The 27,738-nt window shown below is 36.3% G+C and overlaps 1 long non-coding RNA gene across 1 annotated transcript; it reads left to right on the top strand.

The window, feature by feature from the left end:
- LOC105738244 lies at positions 1 to 26,948 on the top strand. Its single transcript, XR_001114012.2, has 3 exons — positions 1 to 184; positions 938 to 1,021; positions 25,633 to 26,948. It is a non-coding gene; the product is annotated as an uncharacterized LOC105738244 (long non-coding RNA).
- Positions 26,949 to 27,738: the final 790 nt, after the last annotated feature.

Consider the following 27,738-nt stretch of genomic DNA (forward strand, 5'->3'; position numbering starts at 1 on the left):
AAGGCACTTTGGCACCCAGTTTTGGAACTGCAGTTTTAAAAGTCATAAATTGAATGAAAATGATAGCAAAGGTGGAGGTTTTCAAAGAGCTATTTATAGGTCCCTGGACAGCATCTTTTTTCAATTAGGCAGCAACCTTTTTGCCCTATGCCATAACCTGTGTCTGCAACTTCCTCTAATTGGGGTAAGAGATTTTGTTATGTATATAATAGCTAAGAATATAGTAATAATGGCTTAAATCATGGTTATTTTTAAACTACTAACGTTTAGAAGACAAAATAAAAATGCTTTGAAAGGTATAGAGGTTTTAGTGTAATTAGCAGGGAATAATGAAATGATTTGATAGGGCCACTCAGTTTTGTATAACTTTGGTGCTTTCAGTCTGAATGCAGAGCATGGATGTTGTAATCCAGCCTTTATATGTTTTCCCTGAAGAAGATTTAATTTATTTGGCCTCTTGAGAAACATATTTGGCATTGTAATATGTTTTGCTTCCAGGTTCTATCTCCAAGGATGATCTGACAAAATCACACATAAATTTATTTTCAGGGCACACAATTTCCCTTTTAGGGAACTCACAGAGGTAGAGAGTAATACAATAATCACATTTGAATATTCAGTAAGTGAGATCCTCATAGATCTTATGTGTATGTCACCATGTATATAATTTTGTTAATCACTAGATGTATGAGACAAGAAATTTGAGGAACTTTAACTAGAGATTAAAATAGGGATTTATATCAAAGAAACATTTAAATGCCTTCTTTACTATTTAAATGCCTGCATGGTGAATCATTGAAAAGAAATAAAAAGCACACAATTTGGGAATACTCTAAACCAAGAAGAATTTGTTATTCTGGTTGATTTTTTTTTCAGGCTCCCACAGGCAACTTACCTTTATCTCTTTGTGATTTTTATTTCTTGTTAAAATATACAGAAATAGTTAAGCAGATTCATAGAGCTGAATGACAAAATTGTACTACAAGATGCAATGGGACTCAATGTGACCTTATCAAGTGAGGTGAGCCATTCATTAATTCAGATAATGGAACTTATTATCATAATCTTTTGCTTATGCTATTGTTGAGCTTAACTACTTATTCATATTTGCATATGCGTATTGAGATAATATCATTTCATTAATTTCAGTACTGAACACTAATCCTCCTAAGAGTAATTGTGAAAGTTTCAGATTGCACTATTTTTAACTATATGTTTGTATGCTATCTTCATATATGCTTGAATAACTTATAAGCAATCGAAACTTTCAATTACAGTATACTATTGAAGCAAGTCAACTAATATATACACATATCCATTAGCAATAGTAGATAATTTTTGTAAACGTCCAGCACAGTTCTTCGTATGTAGAGGACGTTCAAATTGGCTAAGTTCCTTTTCTCTCTTAATTATTAGTATTTTTCCTACTGCACTTTGATTAATTATTCCTTCCTCTTTAGCTCCAATCCTTACAATCTATTCTTAACATAGCAACTAGAAGAACGTTTTTAAACATAAACCAGATGATGTCACTCCACCCCACAAAACTTCCACTATTCTCTGTCACACATAGAAAGTAAGAAAAAAAAGTATTGAAAACCTACAAAGACTTGCTATGATCTGGTCCAGGCTCTCCCTAAAATTTCATGTAATTTCCAGCCACTAGGCCTTTCTGGCTCTCCTTCAATCTCTTTAGCCTTTTCACTACTATAAGTTAGACTGAGTTTTGGCTGAGGTATTTCTTTTTTTCATATTTTGCCTTTGCCTAGATTGCTCTTCCAATAGATATTCACAATTCCATCATCATTTCTATATATGTGCTAAAAGGTTTGCTTGTCCAAAATAGCTTCAGTGACCACCTGATCTAGAATAGTCTCGATCAAAAGTCTCTTTTCCTTTTCCTCACCACTTGATATTTATATCAAACATTTATTTGTATAATTGACGTGTTTGTTTGCTTTCTGTACTAGCATTATGGTGATCATACTATTTGATGCCCCCCAAAAATACTTTTGAGAATGACAGGGAAAGCTAAAATAATTAAAGTATATAATTTTGACGTAGGCACTGTTGACAAAAAACAATTGGTGTTTTGATAGTGTTAAATCTATGAAATAGTACTATTCAAAAGTTATTTTCTAAAATACAATTTTCTAAAACTAAAAACAGCATATGTACATGAAACACCAAAAAACTTCCTTATATTTATCATTGGAAGATTTAAAATAGTATAAGTAGTAACGTATTTAATATATTTTTGATTCTTTAATTAATTTTGTAGTATCCAACTCTAATATAATGCCAGTGGTATTTGTTCAAAATATTTTAATGTTGTCTATTTATTTTTAATTTGCCTAAAAATTATCTTAAATGAAAACTTTTGGTTAATAAATTTGAAAATACTGAAACCTGGCCGGGCGCGGTGGCTCACGCTTGTAATCCCAGCACTTTGGGAGGCCGAGGCGGGTGGATCACGAGGTCAGGAGATCGAGACCACGGTGAAACCCCGTCTCTACTAAAAATACAAAAAATTAGCCGGGCGTGGTGGCGGGCGCCTGTAGTCCCAGCTACTCGGAGAGGCTGAGGCAGGAGAATGGCGTGAACCCGGGAGGCGGAGCTTGCAGTGAGCCGAGATTGCGCCACTGCACTCCAGCCTGGGTGAGAGAGCGAGACTCCGTCTCAAAAAAAAAAAAAAAAAAAAAGAAAATACTGAAACCCTCATCTCAGTCTCTGTGGATTCTGAAGTTTTTAATTGAGAAAATAATTTTTCTCTAGAGAATGAAATGGTTTGTAAGCTTGGAGAAATTTCTGCTAAATAAATGATATTATCAACTCTATTTTCTTCAATATGAAATATATAAATATTTCAGCTCATATATTTTTGCAGGTGCTATGCTTTTGCCTCCAATTATAATTTTTGACAAATATTTTGGAAGTCAAAACTTGTCTTCTATTTTGTTATTTAAAATATAGACTACTTTTGTTTTTTTTTTTTTTTTTTTTGGAGATGGAGTCTCGCTCTGTCTCCCAGGCTGGAGTGCAGTGGAGCAATCTCGGCTCACTGCAAGCTCCGCCTCCCGGGTTCACGCCATTCTCCTGCCTCAGCCTCTCCGAGTAGCTGGGACTACAGGCGCCCGCCACCACGCCCGGCTAATTTTTTGTATTTTCAGTAGAGACGGGGTTTCACCGTGGTCTCGATCTCCTGACCTCGTGATCCACCCGCCTCGGCCTCCCAAAGTGCTGGGATTACAAGCGTGAGCCACCGCGCCCGGCCTATAGACTACTTTTGTAAACCTTTATACTATTAAATCATAGGCAATTTCAGTTTGATTTAATTCTGGTGCAGATTATAAGTTTATCCAAGTAAAACTGGAGTCACTTCAAAAGATTCTTCCCACTGACTGAGATATTCCAAAGCCAACTTTGCAAAATTTCAGAATTAAATATTATACTTCTTTGTACCCTCGTTTTATTTGTTCAATTTTTCTTTGCATTTGTAGAAAATTTTAATATTTTTCTGTTTTCAAGTTTTGATTTTAATTTACTACATTTATAATTTTTAAGGTAAGTTTTGTGAGGCTACATTCATTATATGTTTTGAATAAAGACATACAATTAATTTTGAGAACTGCAATAAAAATTATAAGACTTAAAAATGCAGTAAGTGCACTACACTTAGGCTGCTAAAAATGCAGTATCAGTAGACTACATTTAGGCTGCTTAAAGTTAGTTCTTCTAAGTACCATATACTTTAAAATTTTAGCTAATGATGGAGAACAAAGACAGAAAGACTGTGTTACCATATTCTAGTTGGCCATTTTGTTTTGTTTTGAGAGATGTCGTATCAGCCTTGTCATAAAAATTATTTGGTTTTATCATTTTGACTGTGAGCAAAATATATAGTATAATATACAACATAAAATATTTGTACATTTTCACAACTTCTTGTTTAGGATGCATTTTTTATGTATATATATATTTTTTGTTATACTCCAAGTTCTAGGGTACATGTGCACCACGTGCAGTTTTGTTACATATGTATGCATGTGCCATGTTGGTGTGCTGCACCCAGTAACTCATCATTTACATTAGGCATATCTCCTAATGCTATCTCTCCTCCCACCCCAACCCCACAACAGGCCCCAGTGTGTGATGTTCCCCTTCCTGTGTGCATGTGTTCTCATTGTTCAATTCCCACCTATGAGGGAGAACATGCGATGTTTGGTTTTTTATCCTTGCGATAGTTTGCTGAGAATGATGGTTTCCAGCTTCATCCATGTCCCTACAAAGGACATGAACGCATCATTTTTAATGGCTGCATAGTATTCCATGGTGTATATGTGCCACATTTTCTTAATCCAGTCTATCATTGTTGTTGGACATTTGGGTTGCAATTTTGAGTTACATGTATAGCACAACCAATTAAGATTTCTTTCTTTCTTTTTTTTTTTTTTGAGATGGAGTCTTGCCCTGTCTCCCAGGCTGGAGCGCAATGGTGCAATCTCGGCTCGCTGCAACCTCAACCTCCCAGGTTCAAACGTTTCTCCTGCCTCAGCCTCCCAAGTAACTGGGATTACAGGCTCCCACCACCACGCCCAGCTAATTTTTTGTATTTTATAGTAGAGATGGGGTTTCACCATGGTGGCCAGGCTTAGTCTCGAACTCCTGGCCTCATATCCACCTGATTCGGCCTCCCAAAGTGCTGAAATTACAGGTGTGAGCCACCATGCCTGGCCAACATTTCTTAACCTAGTAATTTAGTTTTTATAGTTTTATTACCACAGTGAATGCTACACCAAAAATTTCATTTGAATTATTACCACAAAGAGAAATAATTTTGTGTTAAACTTTTAAACTGAATTTTCAATAGCATTCACAATCATATTAAATGTTTCACCTTTTACAGAATAAACTTCCATGAGCTTTATTTGTTAACATTTATTGATACACACAATTAATAAAGCATGTAAGTAACAAACTGAAATTACTTAACTGGTTGAGAAATTTTTTTTAGCTAGGAGAAACAACACATTAACAGCATATCTTCAATTTTCATACGTGAACAAGAAAACTTCGAAGCAAAAATGAATATATTTAATTTAGAACAATGATTTTTACTTGAAAAGTCACGTTGCACAGAGTGATATATAAATGAATTTTCTGAAGATGTATGTGTTAAATCAGGGCTTTCAGGCACAGTCTGCTTAAAACTTTGGAAAGAGATACTATTTTTTTCAGTACATTTGTATCTTCTAATTTTCTCATAGTAATATCACAGGGTCCCCATAGGTGATGCTGAAGATGGGCAACTGTTTTGTTTTTTTTTTTACCTGTTGTCTTAGCATTCCCTAAAACAGGGGTCACCAAATCCCAGGCCACCTAGTGGTTCTGGTCCGTGGCCTGTTAGGAACGAGGCCACGTAGCAGGAGGTGAACGGCAGGTGAGCAAGAATTACCACCTGAGCTCCACCTCCTGTCAGATCAGCGGTGACAACAGATTTTCATGAGTGTGAACCCTACTGTGAACTGTGCATGTGAGAGATCTAAGTTACACGTTCCTTATGAGAATCTAATGCCTGATGATCTGAGGTGGAACAGTTTCATCCTGAAACCATCCGCCTGCCCTGTCCATGGAAAAATCGTTTTCCATAAAACGGGTTCCTTGTGTCAAAAAGGTTGGGGACTGTTGCCCTAAAACACAAACCCTAGGCAAAATTTTTACAGTAACTATTTTATTGATTGTGCAACTCAAGAAATTCTTGAGGTTGGGAAGAGGATGAGAAGTTAATAGGGGAAGGAGGGAAAACAAATATAAGGAGTGGCATTGTTAAACAGGTCAGAACTTTGAGACAATTGCTCACTAGATAGTGAGCCATCTTCAAAGGGGTTGCTTCTCTGACTGTTTACCTTGGGAGAATCAGGGAGAAAAAAATATCTAAACAGCTTGTCTCATGCCTTCAGTGTTCACCCCAGAGAGCATTAATTACTGCAGCATCTTATACTTCAGCAGTAATCAGGAGCCCAGGGAAAGAAAAGGAAGGACTTCCAATGTAGGTTGAAAGTGAGGCACCCATAGGGCATATCCAGCAAGGTTTTCAGTCTGTTGAGATGAGAGTGGGCACAGGATGGGAATATTACCAGCCACTGAGTGCCACCCAATTTAGAAAGCAAAGCAAGTGTGCAGAGATGGGTAATGCATAATGTGAATTTGGTACAATCCATTCATAGTGCAGGTCAGATCTGCTCACACTGTACTACGATATTCAATCCTCACCTTCGATTCTTCCCTGAGAAGAAGCATAAAAACTCAATCTTTAAGTATTATTGTTAACTGCTGCATCCTTAAACAAACAGCACACAGACAACTTTATATGATGTTATCCAATGAAGTTACAGCTGGCCACCTTCAGCTATAATTTTGAGTCTTGCTGAATGGGGTGATCCACACCTTGGATTTAGGGGTTATTATTCCTAAGTTACTTTGAGCTTCTGGACATGTGTTCTATGCAGTTAACATTTTTTATTATCACTGGATACAAAAGCACCAAGACATATCCCAGTGAATCTACTGGGTTCCAGACATATTTCTTTTTGCCCTCACTGCGTAGAAGCAACTATGGCTTCTCATGATTATCAAGATCTATGACTCCCACTAGTACATTCCAGCTGCACCAGGATTAGGAGCTCAAGGTAGTTCATACATTTCTTCTCCACTTGGAAAATAACATCTCTAAACTAGCACAGTCTAAGGCGGGATGGAAAGCACTGTATTTTGGGCATGGGAATATGTTAAAAATAACTGGGAATAATGAAAAGCAGGGGATCCCACTTCTACTCCTTACCTCCCAGACCTTGGGAGTCTTGAGTGCATATAGTGTACACTAGAAGACAACACCCTGGGATTATTTTCTCTGAGCTGGCTCCTTAACTGAGTCTTCATTCTATCAGTGTAATAGAATACAAGTAGTAAGCCCCACGAATCTTGTGATTATCTATTCATCATCATACTTCTTTTGTGATAAAGTAGGCTCCTTGTTCTAAAGCAATCCCACATGAAATGCTCTGTTGAGATGTCAGGCATTTTTTAAGCCCTTAAATGATGGTGTTGATTGAAAAACTGTGCAAAAAAAGGCAAACTCATGTCCAGAGTGTGCATTTGTTCTGATAAGGACAATCATTATCCCCTTTCTGGTGAAAGGGGTCTTACTTCATTGATCTGTCACCAAGTGGCTGCTTAAACTCCTTAAACTCCCTAAAAGTAGTGTCACATGGAGGACACTGCAATGGATATACACTGCTCTCAGGCTGGACATTCAGCAATGGTAGCAATAGATCAGCCTTGGTGAAGATGAATACATGTCATTAGCCTCATGCATAGCCTTAATCCTTCTGCGATGACCATCCTGGTCATGTGCTCATTGTGCAAGCATTGCAATAGTCATCTTGTTGAAGAGATGCTCCCTGGAGATGGGTTCTTTCTGATAGAAATTAATATTAGTTACACATATCTGCATGTGTTGTGCCCACTCCTATAGGATCTTCCATATACTTCCTTCCCAGAGTTCTTTAGCCCCGACTTATTAGTCTTTTTCATTTGAGGACTCTGACCATTGAGTCATGTCACTGCCACAACCCAGGAATCAACATATTATCTGTACCTTTTGTCATCTCTCATTTCATGCAAAATGAATGATTGAGTTGGCTGCTTAAAGCTCTGCTCACCAGGAGAAGTTCCCTTTGTTGCTGTCTCTAAGGCCAACCCTGAGTGGGGCTGAAATGTGGTAGTGGTCCACTTCAAGTTTTCCCCAACATTTTGGGCTGTCTCTTCTGTTAATCAGATCAATTTCTTACCTTCTTTGATGTTGCACACGAGGAACTTCCTGTTGCACATTTGCCTTCTATGATTGTACGTCATTTGTTTATTTATAATATTTATTGCTTTCCCTTTAAACTATAATGTAAGTTCTATGGGGTTACTTTTCCAATTTTTTATTAACTGATAGGTCTTGCTTGCCTAAAAGGACCTGGCGTATAGTGCTGTATGCGTTCAATAAATGTTTGGCAAAAGAAAGAATAAATGAGGTCTCTCTATCTCCTTTCCCTGCTTCAATTTTGTTCATAGTACGATTCACTATGCAACATTATACATTATAATATAATGTTTTTTTCAGTCTTTCCCTCCTCCACTAAAATATAAAACACAGAAGAGGTTGTCTGCTTTGTTTAAAGCATTATCCCCAGGACCTGTAGAAGAGCCTGCTTTGACAAATATTTGTTGCATTAATTAGCAAATAGACAATGTTTTTCTCATTCCCTGTCACCAGGTAACACCTAGTGCCCTGTATGTTATATAACAGGTGCTCAGTGAAAAACTTGTGATACAAAATAAATGCATCAAAAATCTCGCCTCTGGCCCAGAGGTGGCCTCTTTCAATACTACTCTGATCTTTCAGAAGTAGAATTGACAAGAACTAACAAGATAACTTTGCCTCCTTAAACTTGTTCCTCAGGAAGTTTCAAAGGAAAATTCAAATAATTTATCGATCAAAAAAGACTAGAAATTCTCATTTTTTTTATACACATAGCTTTTATTTCGAATCCTGTCGATTTATAGTGTAAGGTTTCCGTGATTCCTATTACCTTATTTCATTGGGGAAAAAATCAAAACAAAACAAAGAAAAAACCGGAAGCCAGTATCTTCTGAAGTGACGTGGGAAGCTAGGAGGCTCCTTTGTTACCTTTACTTCACCTCATATGTATAAAGAATTCCATACTTAAAGGGACATCACATTTTTAAAAACACTGTTGTATTTTATTTTATGCATATCTGGAATAGAAAATTTGACAAGAGGGCAGCCCTGGACAATTTTCCCTATCATTACGTAAAAGATGAATATGGAGTTAATTTTCACTTTTGACACATTATATTGAGATTTTAAAATTCATTCTCTGTAAGTTGGGTTTGGAAGAAGTCTAATCTCACAGTTTCATTTGAGGACAGCTCTATGAATATTTGCGAAAAATGAATATTTTATTTGCCTTGAAAATTATGATTCAATTTGATGAAATGAAAAAAATTTATGGATAATGTTTAATCACGACTGTCATATAAGAGCTAAGCTGTCAGCAGCATGCTATGACACCTAGAGTTAGTTACTTCCAGCTGAGAGAAGATCCACACAGCCTCTAATAGCTTAGGAAGCAGTGACTTGATATTCTGGCTCATTTAATAGATTCATTGTGTTTCATGTTCTATGTGAAATTCTGTTTGAAACCAGCCTAAATATGTTTTAATGTTTAATGTCATTATATTCTTTATACATCTACTTTTTAAAATGAATGCAGAAATATTTTTCCAAAATTTAAAAAGGCCTTAATTGACATGAACATCATTTGGACCATGAAGCTTAAAGAGATGGTTTGTTAAGTTAATCAACATGTGATTACTGTGATAATGTTATATACCCAGTCTTTTGCTGGGAACTATAGAGTTATCAACAATGTATGGTTCATGTCCTGAGGAATTCCTAAGTGGAGAGAGAAAAACTATGTAACTCTACAGTGTAGTGTATGGAACATACTTCCTTGTGAATGTATGTGGCAAAGACTAGGAACAGTAGCACTGATTTTAAGTACAATAATTAAATAAAAGTGATTATTTTGCTTTTTTTTCTCCTTATTGTCTAGGAACTTTTGGTATTCTTCCCTTCCATTTATTAAGCTACATGCTCATTATTTCCTTGTTTCTTAGCAATAGCTAGACTTCAATCCAATTGGTCATTTATTACTTTCAATTCAATGTGGTTCTTTTACTCTTCTCCTACTCAATATTTTTCAATATTTTGACAAAAATTTAGACAATATGCCTATTAACTTTGTAGATGCTACAAAACACAGTAATTTTTACATTTTATAACAAAATTCAAATTTAAAAATGAAGAAGCAGTTTGCAGAGATTTAAATAACAAATGCAAATTTAACAAGTATAGGAGAAGTTTGGTACTTGGTTACAAAATACCAATTTCACATGTAAATAAAGGATTTTTAATAATAGCATTGTGAAAAAGAATTGAACCTGAGACCTCATATTCAGTTTCAGACAATGTGATATTTTGTCCAAGAAAAACATATATATGTTATGCAAATTGAAACTGAGTGCTTGGAATACTAAGGAAGATAATTCTGTTCTACTATAGACTGAATATGTTATACCTGATGTCTTATGTTTGTATATGGACACTCTACTTTCAAAACACAGGAATATAGGATTATTCATTTAAAGGCTCAATATTATTATTATAAAATGCATGGTTGAAGAAACTATAAGTATACAGGTTGAAAAAGAAAAGTAGAAAGCACTCTAAGCACTGAACTACAATTTTAGACCTGAATAAGGAAAACTTTTTTCAAGAGCCAGAAATATTCAAAAACTGAGTTGACTACTGGAAGAAAAGATTAATGTAGTGGTCTTGGGGTTTTCAAACATGGACCAGAAAACCAAATACTAGATCTGTATTGTAGAAGAGACTTAGGCAATGTTTAGTTAGTTGAAATAAATGTCTTTAAGTATGAAATTCAGTGAGTCTATCATATCTTTTATATATGTATGTATATCTTTTATTGCCCCAACTAACAATAAATATGTCAGTTCTCATATCAAAACTGCAATCACTTCTTCATCTATTTGCTTTTTATTATTTTTGCATAACATTGTTAAACTGTGTTTTTCAAAACTATAGTTATAGAGTAGAACACTAATACACTTCTCTTTTCCAAAACCCCCTTTGTAATTTATTATGTGAAGTTTGTTTTCTTTATAATACAGTCTTTGAAACTTAGTTTTCACACTTTATTTATTTATATTAACACTTGAGTCATGCTAACTCTCTAATCACTGGTATTCAAACCCAAAATTTAAATTGTTGCTTTTCTTAGCCTATTTCACCTCCCCAAGCCCTCTGTCTCTATATTCAACCACCTATCTTCAATTGTATAATTTCTTCAAGACCTATCTTCAGTTGTATAATTTCCAGAAAACCTTTGGGGACACTGACACTACATTTTTTTCTCATTTTTGAATCTCTACCATGCTTAATAAAACATTATTACCACCCTATTTACTTTCATGTGCAGATCCTTGAATAAAAAATTATCCCTGATCTTCATGTCCAGAGACCTGGGTTCTACTTATGACTCTACTTCCATTTAGCTGTGTAGCCTCAATAAAGCATTGAAACTTTCTGTATGACAGGAACTTTATCCATACAATGAAGATATATTTCAATTATAATAAGTATTGAATGAATCTTTTTGCCTTAGGATTATTCTTATATTGTTGACTTGTTTAATTATTATAATATAAATTCCTCATGAGAAGAGTGGTCTCCATTGCCTTGTTTCCCCATAATACTTATCATTTAACTATTCACAAAATTTCTTTTTTTTTTTTTTTTTTTTTTTTTTTTTTTTTTTTTTTTTTTTTTCACTGCATATCCCTTTAATAAGTTTCTTAACCTTTTTTTTTTTTTTTTTTTTTTTTTTTTTTTTTTATTATTATACTTTAGGGTTTTAGGGTACATGTGCACAATGTGCAGGTTTGTTACATATGTATCCATGTGCCATGTTGATTTCCTGCACCCATTAACTCGTCATTTAGCATTAGGTGTATCTCCTAATGCTGTCCCTCCCCCCTCCCCCCACCCCACAACAGTCCCCGGAGTGTGATGTTCCCCTTCCTGTGTCCATGAGTTCTCATTGTTCAATTCCCACCTATGAGTGAGAACATGCGGTGTTTGGTTTTTTGTCCTTGCGATAGTTTACTGAGAATGATGTTTTCCAGTTTCATCCATGTCCCTACAAAGGACACGAACTCATCATTTTTTATGGCTGCATAGTATTCCATGGTGTATATGTGCCACATTTTCTTAATCCAGTCTATCGTTGTTGGACATTTGGGTTGGTTCCAACTCTTTGCTATTGTGAATAGTGCCGCAATAAACATACGTGTGCATGTGTCTTTATAGCAGCATGATTTATAGTCCTTTGGGTATATACCCAGTAATGGGATGGCTGGGTCAAATGGTATTTCTAGTTCGAGATCCCTGAGGAATCGCCACACTGACTTCCACAATGGTTGAACTAGTTTACAATCCCACCAACAGTGTAAAAGTGTTCCTATTTCTCCACATCCTCTCCAGCACCTGTTGTTTCCTGATTTTTTAATGATGGCCATTCTAACTGGTGTGAGATGGTATCTCACTGTGGTTTTGATTTGCATTTCTCTGATGGCCAGTGATGATGAGCATTTCTTCATGTGTTTTCTGGCTGCATAAATGTCTTCTTTTGAGAAGTGTCTGTTCATGTCCTCTGCCCACTTTTTGATGGGGTTGTTTGTTTTTTTCTTGAAAATTTGTTTGAGTTCGTTATAGATTCTGGATATTAGCCCTTTGTCAGATGAGTAGGTTGCAAAAATTTTCTCCCATTCTGTAGGTTGCCTGTTCATTCTGATGATAGTTTCTTTTGCTGTGCAGAAGCTCTTTAGTTTAATGAGATCCCATTTGTCGATTTTGGCTTTTGTTGCCATTGCTTTTGGTGTTTTAGACATGAAGTCCTTGCCCACGCCTATGTCCTGAATGGTATTGCCTAGGTTTTCTTGTAGGATTTTAATGGTTTAGGTCTAACATATAAGTCTTTAATCATCTTGAATTAATTTTTGTATAAGGTGTAAGGGATCAGTTGAGTTTCTACATTGGCTAGCGTTTTCCACATTTATTAATAGGATCTTTCCCATTTTTTTTTTGTCAGTTTGTCAAGATCAGATAGTTGTAGCTATGCTATTTTGGGTTTTCTGTTCATTATTATGTTCTTTGTGTACATACTTGTTTTTTTTTTTTTTTTTATACTTGTGTACTTTCAATAAGTACAAGGTCGAATAAATTTAAAACTAAAAAGTATTTTATAGTTTCATTCACTCTTTGTATTTGCTGACACCTTGATATATTTTCATTCCTCAAAATAATTTCAGTATCTTGACTTTTAAATATTTTTTCAGGATATTAATGAGATGTCTCAATCTTAAATATTGTTTTCCTTATAAATGTTGTGTAAAGAATATATTTTGTGTATCTTAAAATTATCCTTACAATATAAACAAAGGTTTATTTCCCTGAACTTATCTTATGACCAAACTGAGCAAATAAGATAAAGGCAATGCACTATTTTACTCATTGATCACATGAATTGCCTCCACCTTTGAATCTCTGTCCTCGTTTATTTTTTATTTTTACTTATTTACTTTTGAGACAGGGTCTCTGGGTCTTGCTGTCACCCAGGATGGAGTGCAGTGGCACAATCATAGCTCACTGCAGCCTCAAATTCCTGGGTTCAAGTGATCCTCCTGCCTTGGCCTCAGAGTAGCTGGCACATGGGACCAGAGACACACACCACTATTCCCTGCTGATTTTTTTTTTTTATTTGTTTGATTTTTAGTAAGAGACAAGTTCTCACTATGTTGATCAGGCTGATCTCAAATCCCTTAGCTGAAGCGATCCTCCTGCCTCAGCCTCCAAGTGCTGGGATTACAGGCATGAGCCACTGCACCCAGCCTGGTCTTACTTTTTAATTCAGAAATTAAATATACCAGTTTGAAACAAGATAATATATCAACCTCTAGTAACAGATTTCTTCTGAAAAGATGTTCCTAACAAAACCTGGAAATGACCATACCCTGGCACCTGCTGAGGGGCTCTGCCTGTCAATGGCATTGCTTTAACTGGAACTCAATGATAATAGATATGTCATTATCCCTATGTGATATCCAGGATCTAACCTTGTCCATTCTAGTTGCTTCTGATGTTCCACCTTAGAATAATTGAATCCTAATGGACAATGCCCAATTTCTCTTCACTCGTTAGTGTGAGAAGTGGTGTCCTCACTCACATGAAACGGAGAGCTTGCATGCTTATGTTCAATAAACTAACAGGCATGGCTACCAGTCACCACTACTAAGGAGGAGTCTTTGTCAAATTAGAAGTACTATTTCAGGCATTTGTGCATGTAGATTCACTGTTGAAAGAAAACGATCTATTGTCATATTGTCATTCCAGACATCCCATCTTGCTTCTGCATAATATTTTCAGTCTACACAAAAGAATAAAGAGAAGACAGATCTCTTTAGTGTGTTGTTCTTTTATAGCTGCCCAATGCTACAGCAGATTTCAAAAGTTGCAGGCCATCCTTTTTTTTATACATAATTAGAGCACTTAGCCAAACATGTATGCATATTGTAGCTGTCGACTATTGCCAAAAACACAAAATTTCAGAGGCACAAAATTTCATTGGCATACAAAATAAACATTTGCTTTTTATCCATCCATGGTCAACTGGGACAGCTCATTCAAATCCCACTCTTGGAATGGTTCCACAATTCCACTGGATGGCTCTACTTTCAGGTCTGAGTCCACCTGAGCTTGGTTAGGGAGGCTTGGCTTCACGTAAGTTCATTGTTCCTGAAGGGACAACAGCTACCCCAGGGTATCTTTTCTCACAACGATAACAGAGCAAGAGGGAAGAATGAGATGTCTTTGAAGGCTTAGACTAAAAACTGGTGCACTTTCACTTGCAGCAATATTTTTTGTTTAAAAAGAAATCAAATCAAACAGCAGTGAAGTAAAGGGACAGGAACATGTACTCCAACTTTAGTGGGAGGAAGTTAAAGTGTGTGTATATGGTGTTTCTTAAAGTTTAAAGAGCCTTTTGATAAAAACAACAAATCATCAGTGGAACAGAACAGAGCCCTCAGAAATAATGCCGCATATCTCCAACTATCTGATCTTTGACAAACCTGACAAAAACAAGAAATGGGGAAAGGATTCCCTATTTAATAAATGGTGCTGGGAAAACTGGCTAGCCATATGTAGAAAGCTGAAACTGGATCCCTTCCTTACACCTTATACAAAAATTAATTCAAGATGGATTAAAGACTTACATGTTAGAACTAAAATCATAAAAACCCTAGAAGAAAACCTAGGCAATACCATTCAGGACATAGGCGTGGGCAAGGACTTCATGTCTAAAACACCAAAAGCAATGGCAACAAAAGCCAAAATTGACAAATGGGATCTAATTAAACTAAAGAGCTTCTGCACAGCAAAAGAAACTACCATCAGAGTGAACAGGCAACCTACAGAATGGGAGAAAATTTTTGCAACCTACTCATCTGACAAAGGGCTAATATCCAGAATCTACAATGAAATCAGACAAATTTATAAGAAAAAAACAAACAACCCCATCAAAAAGTGGGCAAAGGATATGAACAGACACTTCTCAAAAGAAGACATTTATGCAGCCAAAAAACACATGAAAAAATGCTCATCATCACTGGCCATCAGAGAAATGCAAATCAAAACCACAATGAGATACCATCTCACACCAGTTAGAATGGCCATCATTAAAAAGTCAGGAAACAACAGGCGCTGGAGAGGATGTGGAGAAATAGGAACACTTTTACACTGTTGGTGGGACTGTAAACTAGTTCAACCATTGTGGAAATCAGTGTGGCGATTCCTCAGGGATCTAGAACTAGAAATACCATTTGACCCAGCCATCCCATTACTGGGTATATACCCAAAGGACTATAAATCATGCTGCTATAAAGACACATGCACACGTATGTTTATTGTGGCACTATTCACAATAGCAAAGACTTGGAACCAACCCAAATGTCCAACAATGATAGACTGGATTAAGAAAATGTGGCACAGATACACCACGGAATACTATGCAGCCATAAAAAATGATGAGTTCATGTCCTTTGTAGGGACATGGATGAAACTGGAAAACATCATTCTCAGTAAACTATCGCAAGGACAAAAAACCAAACACTGCATGTTCTCACTCATAGGTGGGAATTGAACAATGAGAACTCATGGACACAGGAAGGGGAACATCACACTCCGGCGACCGTTGTGGGGTGGGGGGAGGGGGGAGGGACAGCATTAGGAGATATACCTAATGCTAAATGACGAGTTAATGGGTGCAGCAAACCAACATGGCACATGGATACATATGTAGCAAACCTGCACATTGTGCACATGTACCCTAAAACCTTAAGTATAATAATAAAAAAAAAAACCCCACAACAAATCATAAAAACACTCTAGTAGATGAAAGACAGAATTCTTTTCCTTACAACTCCAAATTTTCCAGGCAGGGCCACCTAGGGAGTTGCATCCAGAGAAAGGGTAACAGTAAGCTGAAGCTATGGTGGGGCAATTTATATAACAAGTATAGTGGATTCAACTAGCTTCCCAGGATCCTTGTGCATTGGCTAACTTGAACAATTTCTCAGGCTCCAGGGCTTAGGGAGTGTGTCTACTTGCCTGATACCTGGCCCTGGGGCAATTGAGGAGCCTACATAGTGGCCAAGAGTTTGAAAGCTCAATAAGGGGAGTGATTGGCTTGGGGAGTGGACTTAATCAGCTGCCAAGAAGGGAAACTGACTACCCTCTAGCCTGGGCCTCAAAACTGGGTCCTGACAGTGATGAAACAACAGTAAAAACTGTTACAATCTACCGCTTAAAGTCTTGACATCAGTTTTGAGCTTATTTGGCATATTTCAATGGCCAAATAGTAGCAAAGACTTTCACAGAGTAGAGTATAAATTGTCCAAAAGAGCATAGAAGACATTTTATTATGGGAGTAAACGGGAGAAAAACATGTAGAAGAATAAAGAGTCCTTGTAGGCCAGTCCATCACCAAGATCTCCATTTTATGGCATTACTAAGAAAACAGAGCTGGAATTTCTGGGGTCCCTAACAATATCTTGGTGGAGTTGTAAAATGTTTTAAAAGTATCAATTATGTGGTTTTATGATAATAACATCTTGATGTATCCTTGGGTCAAGGTGGTAGTTCCAGTAGTTACCTTGTAGAGGGTATACACTTAGTAAAGCATATGCAAAAGTTAGTGATATTTGTTTGAAACCAAGTGAAGAGGTGGTTGTGATCATGTTCAGAAATGCAGAGTGGGAGGTCGTGGTGGTGAGTTGAAGTGGGAAGAGTAGGAGAAGGCACCAGGAAATGTGAAGTTCACTCCCCAAGGGAGTCAATGGGTGGAGTGATATGAGGTAGTTTCCTTTCTGGGGAAAGTAGTAATCTTCTTTAATGTTTAGAAATGCACAGATGGTAGTAACTGCTACAAGTTCTTCCTTAAGGCATAGGAGTTTAGGAACGTATGTTTTAAAGAGAGCCATAAGTACACACAGAGGTCAGATGTATCTAACTTTCAAAATAGCCAAGGGAATTGGGAACAATATTTAAAATTAGTGTTACATATGTTGGGCCTTGAATTAAAAAATTAAATTATGGGGCAAGATACAGATGCATTTAGGAATTCATTTGTCACTTTGTAACTTATATAGGAGTTCTTTGATAGGCCCATTTAGGTCTCCCAATTAAATTAGCTGTCTGGGACCTATCTCAGAGAGAAAAGTTCCATTGAATGCCTTTTGTAAGAGCCCACTATTGTGTACTCTGGAATGTGAAATGTGTGGCTTAGTCACTATCAGTAATGTCTGACACTTCAAAGGGAATAAGAAGTATCCCAGGAAGACTCTGTATTGTGGCCTTAGTATAAATAGCAGCATGTGTAACCTTGATTTATATTTTGGATACTTGTGAAGCAAGAGATTCTCAAAGTTCTTTACTCTGAAGGGGACAACTCTCAGGCAATGGTTCAAAAGTTTGCAAAAATGTGGAGATGGAGCCATTTGCTGACCGTGATATCTAGTGTTAAGATGACTACCTAGTTTGGCCCAGCGAACTGACCCTTGGGTTTCATTCTTTATCTGGAACATTCTGAGTAAAAAATGGAAAGCAGCAATATTTCCCTGTGCTCCATCATGTATGACAGTGACAATGCTATTGTACACTCTACAAACTCCCACTGCTGTTCACTCAGTTAATCATAAGTGGCTCCCAGAGATCCAAAGGGCTTGGAAGAGGGGTAACCTTCTCCAACACCATGGCATCTGGCAAGTGACTGAGGCCATCCCCTCTTGCAGGTGGAATATGCCAGAGGGCTGAGATTTACTCCACTCTACATCGAGAAGTTATTTCACATAGTTTTAGTTTTAGAGAAATCACATTGACTGCATGGAAGAAAAGTATGGGAGAGGAGCAATAGTATGGACAGAGAAAAGAGATGTTTGCCATAATCTGGCAAATATTGAACCCTGAAGGAAGAAGGTGGTAGGCTGTTGATTGAGAGGCGGTGGGACATAGAAACGACCAATTCTGGTAAATGATTTGTTGTAGATAGTGAGAAGATAAGAAAAGGTACAGTAATTTCAACGGCTCCCTGATTTGGGCAATTAGGAGAATGATTGTACTTTTTGTTGAGAAAAGAATTGAGGGACAGATGTTTTTTCAGAGGGGAACGGATGAATAACAATATATATGCATTGTATTTAGTTTTTGAGGCATATGTGAAATATATAAGTTTAAATATTCATCAGTATTCGTATATAAGTGTATGAAGCCCAGGAATGGGTTTATAGATGAAGATACAGATTGAGCAATCATTCAGTGGTAAGTTAAATCTAAAATGAAGAGCAAACAAAAACTCTTCTATGTACTGTCAACATTTTGACACCAAATATGTGGGTTTTCCAACCAACCAATTATGACATTGGCTGCTTAGAGTTAACACAAATCCCATAGGTTAGGGGCTCAGACCCCCAAGACTGCCAACCCTCCACATGCAATTCAGATGCCAACTGAAATTTCAGGGTGTCATCTGTGCTTCTGACCAACTATCTCTAAATCAAGCGTTCCCATGACCTCCTCCTTGAGTTGAATAATTTCATGAAACAACTCACAGAAATCAGGATAAAAGCTTACTTGCTAGCTTATCAGTTTGTTACAAAAGGATACAACTCAGGAATAGTCAGATGGAAGAAAATCATACGGCAAGGTGTCCAAGAGAGGTGTGGAGCTTCTGTGCTTTCTCCCAGCACCTCCACAGGTTTGCCAACCCCGAAGCTCTCTAAATTCTCTGAAACCTGTGCTTTTGGGTTTTTACAGAGCCTTAATTCTTAGGCAATATTGACTAAAACCATTGACCTTTGGTGAATAGGTTCCCATAGTCCCTCTTCCCTCCCAGAAGGTGAGGGGTTGGGGCTAAAATTTCCAACCCTTTAATCACAAGACTGGTTCTCCTGGCAACCAGTCACCATCCTGAGGCTATCCTGGAACCCTCAGCTACTAGTCTTCTTATTAGCATACAGTAAAACACTTACTATTTTGGAGAGTCCAAGGATTTTAGGTATTTAATGTAAGATAATGGAGACAAAGACCAAATATATATACTTCTTAATATATCACAAAATCACAAAACCTTAAGCAGTGATGACACAATATGAAAGAATGGCATGAACATTTCACTTTGCTTATTTGGGCTGTTCTGGGGTCAGCTTTTTCTCATTTTGGAGGACTGTCCAATTTTGTGTATTAATATGAGATGCAGTGTTCTGCTTCTCACCATGGTAGTATAAGTTGGACTAACTTTTAGTTCTCTGCCCACTGATGACCAAAGTTTTGGGAATGTGACTTGGGCTCAGCCAATCAGTTGCTCCCACAAAAAACTTTAATCTGGAGTTAGAGGCACAAAGAAGAAGGGTTAAGGCTCATTTATAACAAATTTGTTGTGTTCAGTGAGAGCAGCACCAGGACCATAGTGTGAGATTTCTGCCGTGGTAGGGGCAGAGTCCTAACCAGACTGACCAGACTGTTTAATACTTATTTCCTGACCTACTTTTAATTTTTTACCTCTTTTCAAAGTCTGATCCTATAGTTTGTCATTAATTCTCAAATTCTTAACATTATTCTCATAAAAACCCTTTGCTGCCTCATCTAGCTATAGTTGACTTCTTAACAATCATGATTCATAAAGAAGACGTATAGAATGAAAAAAGAAATAGGAGGAGAAATCAGAAAAAAAAACATTTGATAGTTACAGATAATACGAAGAACCTCATATTTGATGGTTATTATCAGTCTGAGCCTTTTACATTTTCCAGTAAGAATCTTTTACTTTTAACCTAACAATTGTGAATTGCCGTACTTCGTTCAAACAAAACAGCTTCACATGCAAAGAAACAAGCAATGATAGTCTTGGAATTTTCCAAGCTGGTTTGATGAAAAAGTATAACTGGCACTACTGATTTTATTGCTTAGGAATGGATTAATCTCTTTATAAGTTTGCTTTCACTACCCATGCATATATTGACAAAAGTGGGCGTTTTATTCAGTTTAATAAGGAATTTTATATGTGCTTGTGTGTGTATATAAGTACAAAAAGGCTTACTTAATGTATTTATATTTTTCCAATTCTGAAAGACCTTTATTGGCTATAAATATTGATTAAAGTGATATTTTTTGTCAGAAAAAAATTGCTTAACTATACCCATAAAATGGCAATTTGACGGAGTGTATGGATCTTCTGCAAATATTGCTACACAGGATTAATTTTAAAACGTAATCCGGCTCATACATCATTAAAACTTTTTCTTCAATAGTAAAAAGTTCCCATTTTCAATTACAAAGATCAAAACACATAATTTTCATATTGTTTTAAATGGAGATGAAAGATTTCCTAGATAAAATATAAAGAATACAAAATTGGAATATGAATTACTTCATGTTTATGAAAGCATCCAAACATAATATGAATTTTCTAGTTTAGTAGATCATGTTGAGAGTTTTTCCCATAAATAAACTTTTGGGTTATTTAATACAAGTATATGAACATCTAATCATTCCTTTATTCACTTCTGCCAGTTTTATTTTGTGCCTTCCATGTGGCAGTAACTGCATTAAGTATAGAACGATACATACATATATAGAGATTTTTCCAGTGAAGGGCTCAAGGTTTGAGTTGATGGTAGAAATTGTCTCAGTTATAAATAGGTATAAGGCAAAATAGAGAATGAATGTATAGTCAGAAAATTTTAAAAAATAGAGTAAGAAACTGTAATATAAAACTTAAATGGTTAAATGGATTTTATTAGTCCATAAAGTCAAGGATTTGTCTATTTAGAAAAGGAGCAGGCTATACCATTTATCAATATTTTCCTACTTTAATTTCAAAATAATTCACATTTATTAGAGTGGATATAATATATTCGCACAAAGGAAACTTAACATGAGGAGAACTCCTTAAGAATTATAAAGTATTATTCAATCACAAACCTAAATCACCTAAAAGGTAAAGTGCAGAGAAAGCAAAAGGCAGGTGACCTAGAAGGTAATAATACTTAAGGGAAGTATTCCGTCAATTTCTAGGTGCCCTTGAATGCTCACACTCTTATGTTTTTGCCGTGAGCAATAAGCTGGAGACTCTATTTTTTGTTCTTTCTATCAAAACAAGACTGATTTTCTATGTTATAATTCCCATTGCCTTAGAATTTCATTACTTGAGTTATAGTAGTTAAGCAAGTCTTTTAATTATAGCATAAAATGCTCTAGTTACAATAGTTTAGGGAATATATTAATCACTCACTGACTTCCACATATTTAAATGTCTTGTGCTCCACACACAATTCTAAAAAGAGAAAAGAGGTTCTTTTAACATTTCTTAACTGAGTTACTTAAATAAGGTGATTTTAAGAGCAGTATCTGTTTATATCAAGCATCAAACATATTGGTGGTGACAAGTTATATGAATGTATTTAGAATAAAGGTTAAATGCCAATTTCATTTTTCAGATTTAATAAGTAGATTTCAAGAATAAAAAATCATTTCTGAATGAAGCCACATATTTTAAAAGTCTACTTAATATCTCCACTGAGAGTCTATATTTAAGTGGAGAACTAAATACTTAGATTTCATAATAAACAATGCTTTACATTTGATTCTTAATTCTAATATAGTTAAAATTAAATGTAATATAAAAGTTGTGTAAATATTTTTAAGTTTACATAGTGAGGCAAGTGAAATTGAGTACTGTGTATGCGTGTAAATGTACATGTGTGTTTTGGTAGCTGGTTTTTTTTTGTTTTTCTTCAAAATCAATAGACAAATATCAAAGCTTTCAGATTCATTGATGTGATAACATTTGATATTTCACTTCAATATGTAAATAATTTGACTGCAAATTTATAAGTGTGCTTTATTCAAGGGTTTTCTGATTTTTAAAAAAATCTTGCTGGGTCACAAATATTGCCAGGCTTTGTCACAATTTTTTGTTTGTTTTGTTTTTTGTTTTTGAGACAGAGTCTCGCTCTGTTGCCAGACTGAAGTGCAGTGGCGTGATCTCGGCTCACTGTAACCTCTGCCTCCTGGGTTCAAGCGATTCTCCTGCCTCAGCCACCCAAGTAGCTGGGACTATAGGCCCAGCTAATTTTTGTATTTTTAGTAGAGATGGGGTTTCACCATGGTGGCCAGGATGGTTTCAATTTCTTGACCTCATGATTCACCCGCCTTGGCCTTCCAAAGTGCTGGGATTACAGGTGTGAATCACCAAGCCTGGCCTGTCACAAGTTTTCAGTGTTCTATTTTAATACAGAAATTAGATAAATCCCAAGAGAAAGGCATTTCATATGTGGTAGAGTTGTCGGAAGAAATGAGAGTCTTATAAATAACTTTAAAAATTGTGAAGAAATAAAGACAAAACAGTCCTATGCAGTTTGACTTAAATATATATTCTCAATAATAGCTACTTTTGTGAAAACCAGAATACTGAAACATGTAGATATGGATCTTCATTAGTGACTGACATAATATATTGTTATTATTACTATTTAATTGTATCAGCCAACTAATATTGAGTGCTTTGTGTATCCTGAGCACTATACTGAACACGTACCAGTATTACCTGATATAATCATATTAATATTTATTATTTCACTTTTCATATGAAAAAATTGAAGCACAGATTAAGACACTCCGAAATCATACCTCCATTGATTATCAGCACCAGGATTTGAATTGACGCACTCTGATCCAGAGAAACTTTTGTTTCCATGAAGCTTATGTTGGGGAAAAATAATCCAATTGCCTATACTCAATTGTATAAATATAGGTTGCTGTAGATGCTTCTGGCTGATTCAACAGAAAAGAAATTTATTCAAAGGATATCACACAGTTTTCATAACTGTTAAGAATACAGAGGAAACAGGGCACCAGGATAAGTACAGACCAAAGTCCAAAACCACTGCCAAAGTTGCAGCAAGGAGAACAGCACAAATTTGCTTGCTGTCACCCGCCACTAGATGCTTCTGTCTGGAGCCTTGAACTTGACTTACACTGCCACTGACATCAGCACCAGTGCTCTCTGTGTACTAGGAAGTGGACCTTGTGACTGTTGCTGAACTCAAAGGTCAGATGTCTCTGCTGTGAAATAGATACCTAATACAGAACCTGCTTCCGCATTCATTCTCTTCCAAATGATATGCTTGTAGTGTGGCTAGAGTTTCTGTTTCTCCTTGGTCCAGGCAGAATTTATGAAGCTTGCTATTTATCACCTTAAAAATTAGAAGAATATTCATAAGGTATTAGATTGCCATAAGGTTGAACAAATCAACATCCAACTTCAAGGATTCAACATTGTTTTGTTTTCTTTGGGGATACCTCTGCAACAGTTCAAATCTTATTTCTATCCTTGGATGACCAGGTTTAGAAATATTGCAGATTCTCCACTGACAGCTTGATCCTATCTTCTATATTTATGTATACTACCTAGTATATAATAAAAGATTATGCTACAGAATCTCAAAATTAGTAATTATGAATTGAGATGGTGTTTTACAGTACACTAACATCTAGTGACTTGATTATTTCAGGGAAAATATTTAGAGACATTAAATGATATTTCTATCCTTTAGACATACACATTTTTTAGCTTACAGCCTGCTTTAGGCAAGCAACAGACTCTCAGGATCTGCTCCTACCAGGGTCTGAACATTTCCTCCCAGTTTTTAAAGAAACAAGTTCAAATAACATTGTAACCTCCAGGGGAAAGTTCAAGCTCTTTTACAGTATTGTTTAAATAGTACAGCTGAGGAAACTAAAGACAGAGAAGTTAAATGCCTTGGCACTTAGTCAAGATTTACAATAAACTCCTCTCTACTTAGGACCCACTAACAGGGGCTGCATTTGCACCAAAACCATGAAGGTGGCCCTAGTCATCACTGAGAAGTAATACAAGCACCGAGGGAACGACTTCAACAGGAACAAGTAAGTGTGGAAGGAGATCCTAGCAGGAAACTCCACAAGAAGATAGCATGCTACGTCTTGCATTGGATGAAGCAGGGTCAGAGGGACCTAGTGACAGCTAGCTCTGTCAAGGTGCAGACAGAGAGATCATTGAAGTAGATTTTCATGCAAAAAAAAAAAAATGTTGAAGCCTTTGGACTTTGGCAGTCTGTCCAAACTGCAGGTCACTCAGCCTACAGTTGGGATGAATTTCAAAACACCAGTTGGAGCCGGTTGAATCTTTCTGCTATGCTGTAATATTTTCAGTAAACCTGGAACAACAACAACAACAAAAACAGAATGGAAGAGAAGCAGCCAAATCTCTTGGTTCACAGAGTAGCTCCTAATACCCCTTGCTGTCTGTCTCAGTGCCCAATGGGAGGATAGTCAAAACAATATTCACACCTGTGATTCATCTCTCTACATGCAGTGTGTGTGAATCTTTATATACTGTATATTAAGGATCTGTCTTTACAGATAAAAACTAAAGTATTGACTTGTTTTGACTTATCAAAGTCCTTAAGAAAATACTAGAAAGTCATAGCCATTGTTTCAAATTTTAGCTTTATATTATCACTTGAAATGTGATGAAATGTGGCTGATAGATAATAATTCACTGATACCCTACAGACAATTCCCATCTTCAAATGGACCATTGGATTGAAGAATTAAATAAAACTGAGGGTTTTCCTTTCATGTTTTGTCTAAAGAGCAAAGTAGAAACAACAGTTCATAGGTCTTCATTGAGGATTCGCATGTGAAATAAATACTCCTAAACATAAAGTGACTTATCAACCAGTTCCATAAATCGTGAACAAAATATTTGTCCCAGAGAGACTGTTTTTCCACCACATCTCTTGTAATAAACACAGAGCCAGTTCAGTTAAAATAGTTTAAGGGTGGACGGTCCAGGGCTTGCTGAGTGGCACTCCGTAAGAAAACCCAGCAGAACATTTACTTCTCTCTTTATTCCAGAGCATCAGTGGCCAAGGCTGGCAGATCCCAGAACACTGAACAGACATTTGGTCTCCTATGGCCTGCCAGTTTTCACAGTGGGTTCCAATGCTTCGGGTCAAACCAAAATAGACCTGTTAGAAAAATGTTGGTTGGAATACGCTAACAATAAGACAGAATAAATGTAATTATTTGGCCTCATTTTTCTAGGACTTGAGTAATTTTATTATAACATTCTTGAGGGCTGGAAAATCTGAATGTTAGGACACCAAATATCTCCAGAAAACAAGTTTTATATTTCTAATCCTGCATAATAAGCCTGGGGCTACTGCAGGCCTCATTAATAAAAACCTAATGGTATAACAATAATGAGGAGGAAATGCCAATGCTGCACAAATCTGTTGAGACTAAAATATTTCTCACCCCAGCAGGCTTGGCGCATTTGACACTTCATGAAATCAGCCAAAGTGGAACCAAAAACAGCTCCTGGAAGACGACTATGACATCATCAGGTTGGGAGTCTCCAGGGACAGCGGACCCTTTGGAAAAGGACTGGAAAGTGTGAAATCTATCAGTCTTCATATGAAATTCTCTGTCTCCGTAAAAGCATTTCATATTTACAAGTCACAGGCCTACTCCTAGGGCAGCAAAAGGTGGCAACAGGCAAGCAGAGGGAAAAGAGATCATGAGGCATTTCAGAGTGCACTGTCTTTACATGTATTTCTCAATGCCGTATGTTTGGTTTTATTTTGGCCAAGCATAACAATCTGCTCAAAAAAAAAAAAAAATCTGGAGAAAACAAAGGTGCCTTTGCCAATATTGTTTCTTTTTGACAAGCCCTGAGATTTCTGAGGGGAATTCACATAAATGGGATCAGGTCATTCATTTATGTTGTGTGCAAATATGATTTAAAGATATAACCTTTGCAGAGAGCATGCTTTCCTAAGGGTAGGCACATGGAGGACTAAGGGTAAAGCATTCTTCAAGATCAGTTAATCAAGAAAGGTGCTCTTTGCATTCTGAAGTGCCCTTGTTGCAAATATTGGTTATATTGATTAAATTTACACTTAATAGATACAACCTTTAACTTACAGATGAACAAACCCCACAAAAGCAAAAAATCAAAAGCCCTACCTATGATTTCATATTTTCTGTGTAACTCCACTAAAGGATTCCTGCTTGCTTTGGGGCATAAACAATTATGGAATATTTCCAAGTATTATTTAAAATGAGGGCCCATCTACAAATTCTTAGCAATACTTTGGATAATTCTAAAATTCAGTTGGACATTGTCTAATTGTTTTTTATATACATCTTTGCTAGAATTTCAAATTTTAAGTATGTGAATTTAGTTACTTAGCTGTGCTGATCAATTAAAAAACATTACTTTCCTAAATTGTAGACTATGAAGGTCATAAATTCAGCAAATATATCTACGCATACAATTATAGATTGTTTTTCATTATAATGTCTTCATCTTAACAGAATTGTCTTTGTGATTATTTTTAGAAAACAGTTTTAATTCATAATTACTCAATAAAAAAATTGTGGGAACAATCCAGCATTAATTGTATGTGATCATTTTTATGTACATAAGGAGTCTTAATCTTGACCCCTTGAAGTCTTTTGTACTTAGTCCCATGTCTAAAATTACTTTATATCCAAAGCATTTATATTTTTCTATTCAATTTATGTGATGCTAATTTTGGCAATTATAACAAATATTAAAGATTTTGAAATAGAATATGTGAATTGTTCACATACATAGAAATAAAAAATTCATTTCATAAAGCAGGATGCTGGGTGAAAGAGTGCTTTTGATTGAAAGATCACTAGATTAGTAGAGGGCAAGACTTCTAGTCCCTAATTTACCCTTAATAGCCATGTGGTCACATGTAAGTCAGTGAACCCATTTCATTCTCCTCATACGTTTTTCATCTCTAAAATGAGGGTATAATTTAAGCTTTTCATTTTTTTTTTTTGAGACAGAGTTTTGCTCTTGTCACCCAGGCTGGAGTGCAATGGCACGTTCTCGGCTCACTGCAACCTCTGCTTCCTGGGTTCAAGTGATTCTCCTACTTCAGCCTCCCAAGTAGCCAGGATTACAGGTGCCCGCCACCACATCTGGCTAATTTTTTGTATTTTCACCATGTTTGCCAGGTTGGTCTCGAACTCCTGACCTCAGGTGATCCCCTGCCTCGGCCTCTCAAAGTGCTGGGATTACAGGTGTGAGCCACCATGCCCAGCCCAATATCAGTTTTTCTTTTTTAACACAAGGCTAACACAATCAAAATACTAGCTAGGGAGGAAAAAAAAATAAGGCACTGTTTATGTGTAACAGGCTCTTGTCGCAATCACTGGGCAGACAATAAACAATAAGAATCAATCCTTTTCATATATCCTTTTTGCAGAATACATAAAATCTCACAAATGGCTATCTTCCTTTTTATGGTATTTGGAGAATTGTAGCTAAGTGACAGATATTTTGCTTGGCTGTATAGACTACAAAGGACTGTGTTTGATGATGGTTTCAT

The sequence above is a fragment of the Nomascus leucogenys genome, chromosome 22a (assembly GCF_006542625.1).
Source record: "Nomascus leucogenys isolate Asia chromosome 22a, Asia_NLE_v1, whole genome shotgun sequence".
NCBI lineage: Eukaryota > Metazoa > Chordata > Mammalia > Primates > Hylobatidae > Nomascus > Nomascus leucogenys.